Genomic DNA, 16,348 nt, shown 5'->3' on the forward strand with positions numbered 1-16,348 from the left:
TTTATTCTTATTTTTCAATCAATTAAAGTTTTTTCTTAATTATCATACTATAATAGTAATGTTTAATTTTTGCTATTTTGATTAGTTTACGATCGATCTCGTTCATTTTTTCTATTTTTGGCAAACAAATTATATATTCTCACTAAATAATTACTCTTTCCATCCCACAATAAGAATCACATTTGTTGTGGGCACGAGTTCTAAAAAATGTAAAGAATAATTTATTTATTAAAATTAGTGGAATATGAGTTCACTTTTTTATATTGATTTTACAATAGAATGTGAGTAAATTGGGTTAGTGGCATGTGAGACCTTCTTACCATTTATAGAAAAACTGAAATGTGACTCTAATTGTGGGACCAAAATAGCAAAACATGACTTCTAATAGAGGAAGTACAATCATAGGAGTACTATTTCTACAATAAAATCTATACAAATTCAAAATGAAATATTAAATTATGGACAAATGAAATACGGTGTTGCTTCCCTGCCTAAAATGTGTCGTCTTTAGTTGGCGTCCGATAAAGTCACTAATTCTCCTTTAAATTTTGCAATTTTTATCATACTAGTACTCCTTATTTATATAAAATAATAAAATTAGGATAGTACAAGATTGATGGGCAGTCGAGAAAATAAAGTATGCCTTCCCACCGTAGTTTCCGCTGCAATGCGTACAACACACGCTCTTCTCGTTCTAGATAATCATACCCTAAACACACCCCACTAATCACGTTTCATGCCTCACACCAACAAATTTTTAAAAAGAATAACAATTAAATGAAGGAGTTGTCACAAAGAAATGAAATGGAGAGAAAACGTGAAAGCATCTAATTCATCAGCCTCTTGCTGTTGTTGATGGGATATCTCCAAATTGAAATAACCGACGGCGGAAAGAAGGGAAATGGGTGGTTTATTAATGGTGATGGGGTCTGTTTGTTTGATTGTTTTAGTCTCTCATCAAAATGTCATTTTCAGAGTAGGAAAGGACAGATTAGATTAGCGTTTACTATTTTAATATAAGGCGTGGGGAGTGGTTAAAACTACAAGTAGAATGCAGTAGGGTAGGCTATCTGTGTAGAGGGGCAGAATAGGTATTTTAATACATGTCCTTTTATAGATTCCGCCTGCTATTCCAATATGGATTGATTGTTGGGCCGTGTTTGGCTCTGCGCTTATGCCTCTTTTTGTCAGCCTAATCTTTTCTTTACCAAACGTGGATGTATCTAGAGGTGCCCACAGTTCAAGAATCGACGGTTACGGTTCGAAATCGCCGATTTCAATTTTGGAAATTTTTGAATCGGAATCGAACCGCGAGGGTGTTTCGCGGTCACGGTTCCGGTTTCAAAACCGCCGGTTTCGATTTTGGTTCCAAACCGGCGGTTCTTTACGGTTTTGAACCGCAGGTTTTTTGCGGTTCAGACTTAGTTTAACGATTTTCCGGCGGTTTTTCGCGGTTCTGACATGGTTTCGGTTCGAAATTTTTTGAACCTGAACCGAACCACGGTTCAAAAATCGACGGTTTCGGTTTTAACCGCCGGATCGGTAAACCTTGGGCAGGTCTAGATATATCTCTCAACAAAATCCCACATTTTCCTTTTTCTTTATTCATGAATTTTAATTCAATTTTTCGATACCCATAGAAATAAGAGTTAATTACTCCATCTGTCCCGTAGTAGATGGATAGATGAATAATGACACGGAATTTTAGAATATGTTGTTTTGTGTGTTAGATGGAGAGAGAAAGTAGTATATTTATATTAATGCGAGAGAGAATTTTTTCCAATAAATTAAATGTGACATCTTTTTTTTAGAACAAACTAACAAGGAAAGTTTGACCTCTATTATGGACGAAGTACAATTTTACTTTTACCTGCGAAGTACAATTTTACTTTTACAGCAAAAAATTGTCTCCTTTTCAAATATTCAAGTGTCACACCATTTTTCAGATTAGTTTAAAATTTGTAAAATTCAAATGTCATGAATTAGGCTGAGCAACAATATTATAAATCACGTAAAATAGTTAAAATCAAAATTCAATATAACGGTTGGAGATAATAAATTAAAATATGGGCTAATTGCTTTAATACCACCAATATTAAGTTGAGTCTAGTCTTTAATTAAAGCTAATAATGTAGATGGTAAGTCAAATTTTAGATATTTTCAAAGCATTTAATTATTTTTAGGTATCAGAAATATCGATTAAAACATGTATTAATTTAAGTTTTACCTCTAAAATTGTCCGCTTTCGGAAAGTAGAAATCACGTTGTTTAGTATTAAAGGCATTCATTAAGAACACAAACTATAAATTTATAGACAAGGAGTATTATTCACGTGTCACATCAACTTTTCAGGTTAATCACAAAATATATACATTCAAATCTTGCAAATTAGGTCGGATAATAAAATCATGAATCACAAAAAAAAATCTAAAATCAAAATTTAAAAATGACGCTCCCTAATTCACTTATTCCATGCACCATTAACTGTCTTGCAATCCGCGGTTCACAACTCATCACACTCTACCACAAAGGACGATTCACACCCGTACCTCATGTCCGACAAATGTTGTCAACATTTGTGAGTGCTCTAAAACTGAGCCCCATGCCTTTGCTTGCATATAATCGATAACCGAAATATTAAGCTAAATTAGACTTTTATTAAAACTAATAATGTGGATTAGAGTCAAATTTAGAACATTTAGAAATTATATTTAAGTTTCTACTCGAGCTAAATAGTGAACTTTGTAAATGAAAAATATAAAAAGATATTGTAAAAACCATCAATATAATCAATTATTCAATACTCCTATTTATTTTGGAAGGATATAAGTTGCACAATTATTAAGTTTTAATAAGTGTCCAAGTTCAAGGTTTCCGAGTGGCCTGTGGAAGTGGAATGAGGGGTGGTCCTTCACGTGGATTCAACACACTTCTATTTCATATTTTCTTCTTTTGCTTATAACGAATTCTTGGAAATGGTATAAACTCTTGCATCATTAATCATTCAATTTCATTCTATTTTTATATAAAGAATAACGACAAAGCTCTAAATCAATAAAATTGAATAATTATAAATACCATTTACTCGGTTCTTGGGGTATATTGCCGAAAATAGAGGTGGTGGAAAATGAGTTCATCACCTAATAAAATAATTCATTTACATTTACTTGAGTTTCCTATATAGTGGAAAACGCATTTATATTGCAGTCTCAAAATAGAGATTAAAAAATACTCCCTCCGTCCCGCTTTAGGAGTCCCGATTGATCAATTTTGGGTATTAGGAGTCTCGGTTGGGATAAATTAATAAAAAATGCCTACAAAATGTTAAAAGTGGATCCCAACATCCACTACAACATTTATTTATTGGACACTCAATTAAAAGTGGGTCCCAACATCTATCACAATATTTATTGATTATATCTTAAAACATGTGTTCGACTCAACTGGGACTCCTAAAGCGGGACGGAAAGAGTATAAGATTATCTTTCAAATATGATTATTATAGGCAGATGTTTGATAGATATGTATGGCTTATCTATTTTGTTTGGTTTTCTTATTTTTTTTTTCGATATGATTTGGATGACTAGTTTGACCACTTTGCTTAGTGCAGAAGAATTTAATTAATTGGGTATTTTTAGGGTGTAATCTCCAATGACACATATGATGGGAATTCATTGGTTTAAATTTTAGTTTGTTTAATTGATTTTTTTTATTCCAAGAAGAACACCTCTCGATGATCACTAAACATGGGTGGACATGTGAATATGTGATGATATGTTGAACTCATAATCCTACATAAGATTGTTTTCTGCGATGCTTATAAAAAAATTGTTCATTTCTCTTTCTAGTATTTTGTTCCCTCTCTAGTATTTAACACCACTTCTTTATTCTATTCACTAAATTATAAATATATATCCATTATATTTAATCATAATTATGGCTTAGTATATTACTTTTCTTTCTTGTAATTTGAAAAACTTCCATCTATATATGTGTAATGAAGTTGATCTTGGTATTAAATTTCCAATTGAAAGAACATGAAGATTGATTTCTTATAAAGGGAAAATGTCCAATTTAAGTGATTTGACCTACTCATTAGTTATGAATTTAAATAATACGGCACCTACAATTAGTAATTGCAAACTTTTTATATGTTATGCCAATCGACAAAAAAAGCAAAAAACAAAATGGAATAGTATATAAATCAATATTCATATTACTTGATTTTCAGTTCTACCAAAGAGGCAGTTGGGTTAGAGATTTGTACATAAAGTATAGTGGGGCTCAATCAAGTAGTATCAACCATTAATTAATTAGTCGTTTTAGCAATAATATTTTACTCTAAATTCCAATTTCCAGCTCAACTTTCCATGATAATTAAATTATGCAATACCCATACATGTTCATAAGCACAATTATCAACGAATATTGTTTTCTCTAATTGTCGGTATTATAGTAGTATAGTTTTCAAGAAAAATGCATTTGCGTGACATAATACAAAGCTCAAGTTATACGCGAGTATGTATTTTAAATTCCCAAGTCTAAGTCCTAACTAAGTCATATATGATCAATTAGGTGCATGATAGTTACAATACTAAACTATTTGTTGATTTTTCAATTTTTTTTAATTAATTAAAAGAGATGATGATAAATATAACTATATAAGGTCGTACTTGGGATATGATGGGGAAATAGTGGAAACTAAATTAAATGCTTACATAATTACATCCAATAGAATATATTTAATTATATTAGAAAATGTCCAATTCAGGCATGAATTGGGTTGCATTTTTCATTCGTTTCTTAATAAATCTTGCCTAACTAAAAAATGAATAACTAGTTCTAGATATCAATATAGGGGCATGTTAGGGTGCCACCACCCCTTAAAATAACACCATACCACCATTCATAGCCAATCATTTGTACACGTGGACGAATAATAAGCTGACACGTGGCAAAAAAAAAAATCTGAAAAAAGACGGTCAGCAATTTGTTGGTCTTTATCCAATAAATTTTTCTTGTCCAGCAATATCCGACACACTATACAACAATCTATAAATTGTTGTGTAGTGTTTGTAATATTGCTGTGTAGCGTTTATAATATTACTGTATAAGTGGTGTCACGGTGTCACTTTAAAAGGGATTGTCATTTTAACACAAACCTATCAATATATATAGATAGCTTAAAATACAGTTTTAGTTTTTCTTAGTGTAACAAGAAGAGACTATCTTGCTATATATGACAAGGTTTTAGTATGATTCTTGGTGTTGGATTCATCCTTCCTAGATTATAAATTTATAATCACTAAGGACAAGTGCTAGATAACAAAAGATAGAACAATCAAATAGCTCAATACACCTATTACATCAATTCATAATTTGATACTAAATGACAAATTTATGAGTAAATAGTAAATCTTTCTGAGTTTTAAGCCTTATCTCAATATTTAGAATTCAAATCCCGTGTAATATATATATTGGATTTGATGAATAACTTTTTATATATATAATTCTAAATTTTAATTACTACTATGAATGAATAATAATTGTGACATAAGCATATTACTATTTGATATGCTACATACAGCTATAATCGAGGTGACAAAGCTATAATCAAATAGAATACAAATTTATCTAATGATGTAATTTTATAAGAAGCTATTAATGTGTTTTGCCTTTAAAATATCAACCACGTGATAGAACAACGTTTTTTTGTGATGTGTGGCCGGTGTGGGGATGAAGCTCTCATCCTTAAATAGATTCTCATTTAGTTTATAGTATTAATATTATTGATTTATTTATTATACACTTTTTTTCTAAATATCTAAAATTAATATTATATCATGAAATTAATTAATCTACAAATTAATTAAGATTATTCATTTTTTATATAAATTTAAATAAATGAATGGAATTTGATTATGTAACTTGTAAAAAATTTAATAATAAATATTATTATTGTTGTTGTTGTAGATTATGAATCAAATTAATTAAGCTTATTCATTTTATTTGTAGAATTTAAATAATGTATCCATACTTCTTAGATCCACTTTACTTGTTTCATTTTGCAGTATAAATGTCATTATTTGTTTTATTCTAATTATATTAACGCATTCCACTTTACTAACTTTTATCAACAAATTTCATATGGAGTATATTATTATTTGTTTTTGAAGATTTGAAATCAAACTAATTAAGCTTATTCAATTTATTTGTTCCATTGAAGTAAAATATCATACTTCTTCTAATCCATCTTATTCTTTCATTATACAGTATTCTTTTCGGTCGGTCTTTCAATACTGATTAGTGGTCACACTTATTTTTTAATGGATTCTCATTTTACAAACTTATTTCACTACATTTTTATAAAATTAATACTCCCTTTGTCTTAAGGACGATAACTCATTTCTTATGCGTATATGATTTATGAAGTTTTATTTTATTTCTTAAGTGTGGAGAAAATAAAATAAATTAAAGAATAAAATAAAAATATTTTATTTTTAGTAATAAGTGATTTTAATAAAAATAAATTAAAAATACATGTTAAAACTGAAAAAATATGGATCATACTTATTACTACCTCCGTTCTACAGTAAGTATCATATTTTTCCATTTCGATCTGTTCCACAATAAGAGTCACATTTCATTTTTACCATAAATAGTGAGTAGATCACATATTCCACTAAACAATTCTACTCACATTTTATTATAAAATTAATATATATAAGTGAAACTCATAATCTACTAACTTATTCAACACACTTATCTTTAAATTTTTTAAAACTAATGCTCACATTAAATGTGACACTTAATGTCGAACGGAGGTAGTAAAACGGAAAAAATATAGCTTTCCTAACATCTAACACTAGTGTAAATTGTGACAATTAAAGATTTATTGTACAGAGTTGTTTAATTATCCCCAATAGAAGCAGGACAAATAAGCAGTGGGACCTACGATACGGCAGGTACAATAACACGGGAATAATCGTATGCGGGCGGGACCCACAATATCATGCCCACCTTCTCCTCCGGCACGTGATTTCATTGTCCTCATTTTCTTATACTCTCTTAGTTCAAAATATATATCACATATTCTTTTTTAGCTTATCTTATGAAATATATTATTTCCTCCATTTCGGATGTTTCATCTCATTTTAGATACTCCCTCCGTCCCACTTTAGAAGTCCCGATTGAGTTCGGTACGGACTTTAAGAAATGTAAAGGAAAGTTGGTGAAAAAGATAGTGGAATGTGGATCCTACTTTTTATATTAGTTTTATATAATAAAATGTGAGTGGAAAAAGGTTAGTGGAATGTGGGGCCTAATACCATTTATGGAATATTCCAACCGGGACTCCTAAAGTGGGACACCCAAAAATGGTAAACCGGGACTCCTAAAGTGGGACAGAGGGAGTATTAGTTTTATAATAAAATATGAGTAGGAATGATTTAGTGAAATATAGGGCCCACTATCAAAAATGGTAAAAAGTGAAATGAGACAAATTATGTGGGACGGACCGAAATGAAAAAATGGGACAAATTATCCGAGATGGAAGGAGTATATTTATTTTTCTAGAAAAAACTTTTTCATATTAATATAAATATAAATTTTTTTTCTTTTCATCTAACTCACAAAACAACATCTGTTATTTCATGAGTCGGAGGGAGGGAGTACTATTTTAACGTGAATAATCGAATTACAACGATTAATATTATTAAATTTATTAGTTTCTTCATTTCTTTGTCCCAATCTAAGCAAGTGGAGTAGTGCGTTTTTCATCTCTTCTATGCCCCATCATTCACCCTTCGTCTCTAAACGATGCCCTTTTGATACTCAATTTTTGGACATAAATCTCTCTAATAATAATATCCACCAAATTAGTAATCACAAAACCATTAAAATTACATCAACCAAATAAGTATATATCCCAAACAAATATATCTTTCAAAAAGAAAAAAATGGCGAATAGTAAAATTCAAAAAACTTTATTCAAAACTTCATAACTAGAAAGATGAGTACAAATGAAGAAGATATGTAGGAATGATATGATTTGAATGCTCATTATAGTATTAGGACACTATGTTGAGCATCATAACCTACAATACCATGATGAAGTTTCTAACATAATTAATTTGACCAACGATCCTTTGGTCCATAATTCTTGTTATCGTAGCTTATAGAAACTCCAACATCGTCAACCTTCCAATATATATTAGTTTGCAATTTCGTAGTTGCAACATCTCGCACCGGGTCGAAAAGAAGTTCATCAACAAATTGAGCATTGTTACCTTCTCCTCGCTTAAATTCACAAGTAAAATATCGATCTATATCTTCAATAACGAGAACGAACTTCTCACCCTTTTTCAAAGTCTCGAACCTTTGATTTGGAAGATGATCATCTCTTTGAGGGGCAAGATTGAGTTGTATTGGAAACGGGTCGGTCATTGCATTAATCACATGAACCGTGGACTTCAATTTGCTACCCTTGATCTCTACCACATTGGCTAACATCAAGAGAGTCCCTAAATATAACAATTTCAACGCCATTTTATTTACCTTTTATCTTTGTGCTTTTCCTTTTGATTTTGATTTGATGGCCTTTATAGAGGAGTTAAACTATGTAATTCCATCAACCTAATATAGGTCAACCTTTTTTTATGGTATCTCTCTACATAAGGAGTATATAATATATGCATGTAACGGAATGATAAATGACCAAACAATGTTGATATCAAGTCCATATTTACAATTGCCTTATTTAGTTTTAATTTCTTAATGAGAAAATATTGAATTAATTTCATGTTCTTTTAATATGGTAGGTTGCATGGATAATAAATTTTTGTTCCATATTAATAATTAGTCTCTTTTTTACCGTAGAAAATTCAACTTATTTTTCAAAATATGCAATAACCATCTACTCCTATATTTTATTTATTTATTTATTTATTTATTATTATTATTGTTATTATTATTATATTTTAGATAATTATTTTAACATGCTTGTAATAGCATTATTTTTAATTATAGCATACTGTATTATTTAATTATTATTATCATGGTAAAACATATACATGTATAAAAACCATAATTTTATTTATAAAGAGGTAAAATATATTTTTGAGTAATTTAATTTTCATGGAAATAAGAAATACTTCGAGAAGTGAGTGTAATAGGTATTCCCATGTTCAATTACCATTTCTACTACAGTACTACTCCCCCCTTCTCTTATAATTTGTCATCATTTGACGCGGCACGAGTTTTAAGAATTGTAGTATAGTACTTCATAAAAATGGGTCGAAAAAGTTAGTGGCATGTTGGTCCTACTTTAATATATTAGTTTTATTGTAATAAAATGTAAATGAGAATGAGTTAGTTGGATATAAGGTCCACTATCAAAAATGGTACAAATGAAAGGTGATAAATTTTTAGAGACGGACAAAAATGGATTTAAGTGACAAATTTTCAAGGACGGAGGCCGAGTATTATGAAAGATTTAACTTTAATTTGTTCATTAAAAGTGAAAAATTGGAGTTGAACAAGATTTTTAAAGGTTGAGCATTATAGTAGTATAATTAAAAGTGAAAGAAGTTTTAAAAGGGTGGCCTTCTTATTTCAACAAAAAGGGAAGGAAAACTAAGAATTCTATTATGAAATTTACAAGGATGAAATAAGTGCAAAGGAAAATAATAACTATAATAGAAATAAAACAAGAATTACATTTGATTACCACGAGTAAAATATCAATAAAGTTTAGTGTCAATTTAAATAAGAAAAAAGTGCACGAGAATTATACATTAAATTACCACGAGTGCACAAACTCATTTTCTTGCTAAATTTAGTATGAGAAATAAATTTTTAAAAAAAACGTGTGGTCCAAATAAATATATATAGAAAACTAATCCTTATATAGTCGTTCGTGAATAGTTATTACTTCTATATTATTGACCAAACATGTCGTGTGGTGCAAATTACATTAAATCCGTATATTCGAATTCCTTTCTTGCTTTTGATTTCTCAAATCTCACCTCTCAAACATGTCTTCCAACTTCATAAAAGCCTACTTATTATACAAGAAAAAGAAGATACAATTATGAATTATGGTTATCTAAAATTGTAACGGTAAATAAACGTTAATGAAAAATTTTATTTCTTATCCCAAAGATATACAAATAAAGTCCAAATTAAACCTTCTCAATATCTAAAATTGTAACAGTAAATAAACGTCAATGAAAACTTTGATTCTTCGTCAATAAAGAGAGAATCTGATCAAACAATTACGTGGAAAATTTCCTTTAAATAATAAGATAACAGTTTTAATAGGGTTATTTTCGGTGAATGATGTATACTGCAGTATTATACTCCGTATATAGTTTGTATTTGTAAAATGGTATTAAATATAGTTGAAAAATGGTATTAAATAGTTGAAAAGGAAAAAAAGTAAAGTAGGAGAGAGAATAATGTAAATAAGACTCTTATCTACTTTATTCTTTCATTTATTTTACTCTCTTTCTATTTTAACTATTTATTATTATTTTTACAAAACGAGTGCAGAAAATGAAATGACTCAACTACCGCGGAATGGATGGAGTATGTATTTAAATCCAGAAATGCAGCTCAAATCTTAGCCATAAGATTAGATGATCTAATAGTCAATAATTAACCAAAAACACGGAAGGTCATAATTAAGCAGTTTTAGGTCATATTATAATATTTGAGTTTAATGTCATGCTAGATCATTTTAGGTCATACTTGGTTAGTATAACCTAAAAATACAGTAACCATGACCTAAAAAAGCCCTACGTATGATATTGTTCTGTGTTTCTGTATTTAAACCATATATATGATCAGGTCCATAAAGGAAATTCTGTCAAAAATCAAAGCAAATCTCAGTCATTGGATCTTGTGATGTAACCGTTAGATTAATGTCATGTGTCATCTAATAATGTAGATTGTGTAGTCTAATAATGTAACGCGCTTTAGTCTAATAATGTAGATTGTGCAGTCGTCCAATAATGTAGCTCAGTTAATAATATAACGCTTTTAGTGTAATAATGTAGCTCGGATATTATGATCATAACCATCCAATCTAAGGATCTAATGGCTGAGATTTGCTTTGATTTTTGACAGAATTTGCCTTATGGACCATAGTTCGCCTATAGAAAAGATATGTTCCTCCTTAACGGGCTACTGCGTACCCTAATTTAACCCTCTTACATGATGTCGGGTCGGAGTGTGGGGGCGTTAAGGCGACGGAATCGCCTTTTGCTGCAATAGAAAAGATATTTTCCTCTCATACTTCAATATTGACTACATACATTTATTCAAATAAATAATGATTGGAGAAACGTACAGAGTTGCAAAGTTGCAAGATATATACCATAATTTATGTAAACCAAAAAATGACCTAAATTATCGGCATCAAGCTACGGAAATTGGCATAATACATAACTCTAGGTCACATATTTGGTATTTATTGTTTTAGGGGTGAAGTCATAGTCACAATAATAGTATTCATGCGGTCCATGTGCATTATTTTGTATGGTCTTTAGGTTAAATCACTCACCTGTTATTTCAATTCATTAGACCAAAAATGTAGACATATTTTGGTTGATTTTGACATGGGTGATGTACACTTATTTATATCGGATAATAAAGTTTCCATTCATTTTGGTGCAACCAATTTGTAGCAATCCTAATTAAATTATATGGTCTACTTTGTCCAATTTGAATAGGCTGTTTTTATTATACATAATTGTCATCTCGATTTGTCATTTTCCAACCTCGGTTTTGTATTTGTATTTGTATTTGAGTTTGAAATTTAAGTTTTGATACTACTAGTAAATTACTTGTCGGGTTCTTTATTTTGTAGCATAGTCTTTTAGGATACTTGTCAATTATTATCATTAAATTTTTTACCTAAGTCGCATTTGGATCAAAATATATTAGTGATATAATTTCACCAAGTTTTAATATAATTTCTTAATCTCTTTTTTCATGATTTGAACAAGTCTATACCTAATCTTTCTTAAGCATACAATGAAATGAAAAGATTATGAAAGAATCCCACCAAAAAAAAGATAATAACCTGTCCCAAAAACATGATAATTTTCTTTAAAGAAATTTATTGGGATGTTCATCAAAGATGCTTTCTTTTTCATTTTTGAGAATCCAATTCCACTCTTCCTCTCCTTGCTACATCTATTTCTAAATTCCACAATCAACCTACCTCAAATTTGATTTAAGATTTTATTCCTTAGATATATAATATATTCAGCCGGATGTGAAGTAATTAGGCCTTATACCATTCATTTATTTTTGTCAACACTTTCAATAATGTATCAAAATCTTCTACTACTAATTAATGTCGTGTTAAACATTATATACCCACAGAAAATGATCAGTACAAAAATGCATTTCAATACAAAATCCAAACCAAATCCTGACCATGAGATTTTTCAATCTAATGGTCAATAATTAAAGAAAAGCATAGTAGGTCATTATAAAACTATTTTAGGTTATATTTTATAAAATTTGAGTTTGACGTCATGCTAAGATCCTTTTATGTCACCCTTATTATAATGATATAAAAATAAGCTTACGATAACCTAAAAATGACCTATGTATATTTGATTCTGTATTTTTGTATTAAGAATGGATCAAAACTCATATACCCACATTTCTTTTTCAGCATCAACGATGCATTCCACGTTAAAATCATTAATCTTAACCACAAATCCACAATCTCAAACAATATATATCCATTTTACACCATTTGTGGGCCCTCCCAAGAAATCACTCTTCCAAAAATTAATTAGTTTTTGACTCCAATTCCAAAATATAAAATTATAAGTAAATTGCAATTTTCGAATACCGTCCACTTTGAAATAATATTTATAAAAGGCATTAATTGACATGACCTAATAAATTGGATGTGAAGATGATCGCCAAAACCACTCGTGACAGTGAGGCCCACTCTCAACAGCCCGCCCATCACATAAATATATATTCGATAACGACTATGCTCCATTATTTTATAACATTATTATTATTATTTCATTTTATTCCAATCAAAAATTAGGAGCTTTCATTTTCTATTTCATTTTATGGTAAATGAATCGAGAACGTGGAATAGAGTTAATTATTTGATTCACCTCCTACTTTCTCCAATGTACTATCTATGAATAATGATAATAATCTATTGGTATTGGCCCTCTTCATGCTCCTCCTATTTATATTTAATAATGGCTCCACCGCTCTTGCTGTAAATATATATTTATAAAAAAGTTTAAACGAAAACTCTTTTTATTTGAGAATTATTTTTAGTTCTTGAATCACGAAACTTTATAATAAATGCATGTTTTTATTGAATGAATGCAAAATTGGATAGTGAAGGGAGCTAATATTTTTTTTTCATTGCATCTAATTTAGTTGTGAATATATTTATTTGTGTACTTTGAATATAAATGTTCTCGCGTTCTCTCGATTTATAACGTTTTGTATGATAGCCATATTTTTTCGTAAGAATATGAAAACACCAGACTATATGTATAAATATATTGCATTCGCAATGAAATTGATTTGCGCGATTCAAATTTAATTATATGTTGCATTCATTGCAAATAGATGCATATCCGTAACGAATCTTCGTGAACGATAGAATGAAATAGTTACATATGCATATATTCCATTTGTTCAGAATAAGTGCATTTTTTTTATTTTCGTTCATCCACACTAAGTATTGCGGTGCAGCGGTGGTTTAGTACCATGTTATATCTTATACCTAAACCACATTCAAAACTCCAATTTTTTTTTATTGTTGGTGACCCTAAACTACAAACAATCACTAACACAAATACTCATTGCAAAAAATTCTTCTATTAAAACTAACTCTCTCAATAATTTCTTAAAAAAATTGCGCTCCTCCCTTCACATCATATTTATTATATACAAAGAAATAATCAAAGTTGAATATTATGGTTAGTTGAGTTTTATAATCGTAATGGCACATCTACACCATTTTCACTTAAATTGATAAGTTTCACAACGTCAGCATTGGATTGGGCACCTGTGATTTACCTAAAATAAATTAAAGACTAAGTCAATGCTTGCTTCACATAAATCGACTCTCCACCTATATAATACTTTTGAATCTCACATTACTTCCACGACAAGTACTACCACAACACATTTCCCACAAACTACATTGCCCTTTTTTGGTGCCAAAAACTATTCGAATTACTTTCTTTAATTAAATATGAGAATAATATCAAATTTATTAGATCCATTTAAATCAATAATATAGGTGTTTTAGAAAAAGAAAAGTGACAAGAGGCAACGGCATATTTTTGGGGGTGAGGGCAAAGAGAAAAGGGCCATGCTTTTATAATCTTTTTGTACAAGGCATGTAATGCCATGGAAAATGTGTTCATCACACAACTTTTTGCTATAAGTTTCACACACCAATTTTCAGCTAAGGTAGGGTTTGTGGGCCCACATATTTTAAATAGATTGTTATAATGTATACAATTTCTCCATCTCACTTATAATATGATCTCCTTTCTCTCTCTCCATCTCTCTCTCATCAAGATCTTAACTTTTCAAGAATGGGCCCACCACACATCATTCTTGCACATTACAAAAGATTGAAGGACCCCTCCATCATCCATCCTGTCAAATTAAGGTTCATGTTTTTACTCCAACATCACTTTGTTGATGAGTCACATTGTTTTGATTGGAAAAAGACAAGAAAATATTGAACCACTTCTAATGGGAAAGTCGTAGCAAAATTGAACTCACGTTTATTAACACCGCCCTAGTGAAATTACAAGAAATGTATAGATGTGTAGATGTCACCTTTTTTTCCCATCCCACTTAATCAATTAATCAAGAGCTTAAAAAAGGATTTTCATTGAAAATGGTAAAAATGGGAAATGCCCATCTTTTGTTAAAGTGGTGTGGGTAGGTCAAGATAGGAATCCAAAATGGTGAAAAAAGGGCAAAAGAAAAGGTGGGCATAATTTCACAACACATTGAAATCATCCAACTTTATGCGAGAATTTCTATGTTACTGTCACTTTTCATGAATTGTTTGATTTTATGGTGGAGTAGGGCTAAAGATAAAGAAAGGTGTTTTTATTGCAGTTTTGAATTGGAAAACCCCTATATTGTAGTAATGTGGAGTGATGATTAGAGGCAAGTACACATAAAGAAACATAAAGAATAGGTAAAATATTAAATAAAGATAATAATGTTGCATTTGCATCTATTCTTCTTCTTCTTCTTATTTAATAGATTTGTGAGCATCATCACCCACTAACACATGTGCTCAAGGCTATTAAGACTTTTTCTTGACACTACATATTGTGTTTATTATGCTCAACACTATTGAATTTTTGAATGCACCCCACTTTGATTAAGCAAACAACATGAATGATTTAATTAGTGGACAAGCTTTTTCAATGGTGCCAAATGTAGACAGGAAAGCACACATGATATCTAAGAGGGAATGGATTTTCTATGTGGATGGATAATATATGCTGTGGGGCTGAAATGAGATTGGATTGGTTGGTCATAAGTTAAAAATACCCAAAGAAAAGTATTCCTAAATGCAATAATAGTAGTACTACCTATCAATGACAAGTGGGGAATGATGGCATGTTTTCTCTTTCTTTTTTTTTTTCCTTTTTTTTTGTTTTAAATTAAAATTGATTCTTTGAAAACTGCACATTCCAACAGTGGAGCAGACAGGGACTGGAGAGGTGACAAGGACATAACCAAGAATGAGTCCATCACTTTTAAACCAAGTAAAATCTTGTACACCACTTTTGGTAACCATTCACCAATATGGGGAATGCCATTATGTTAGTGTTGTCAACTACTCTTGCATTACATTCACTACATCAACCAACCCAACTTTAATCTCATTTCCATCATAATTGGACCCCATCTCTTTCACTTTCACCATGCCTCCATTTTTCACTGTTTACTTTTTCCCATCTTAATTAAGATGCCTAATTACAATTTTTATTCCAAACTTTCAATATTATAGCTTAACTTTGATAAAAAAAAATTTTGCAATTAGAGCCCAATTTGAAAAAAATCGGTATTGATTATAAGTCTCGGATGATACATAAAATGAGGTGAATTTTCAATTTCCCACCTCAATAAGAAATGACACCATTCGTATCAACATCATTAAGTACATGTGTCTTATGCATTTTTTTTTCTTGATGAATCATGCAATTCAAAGTCAAGAATCATAGGATTATTTCTTCCATGATGATTTTTGTTTATTTCGATATGAAGAATGATCGATCATAATTTTTATATGAACAATGTCATTTTTTTA

This window comes from Salvia hispanica, chromosome 4, assembly GCF_023119035.1.
Source record: "Salvia hispanica cultivar TCC Black 2014 chromosome 4, UniMelb_Shisp_WGS_1.0, whole genome shotgun sequence".
Taxonomy (NCBI): Eukaryota; Viridiplantae; Streptophyta; class Magnoliopsida; order Lamiales; family Lamiaceae; genus Salvia; species Salvia hispanica.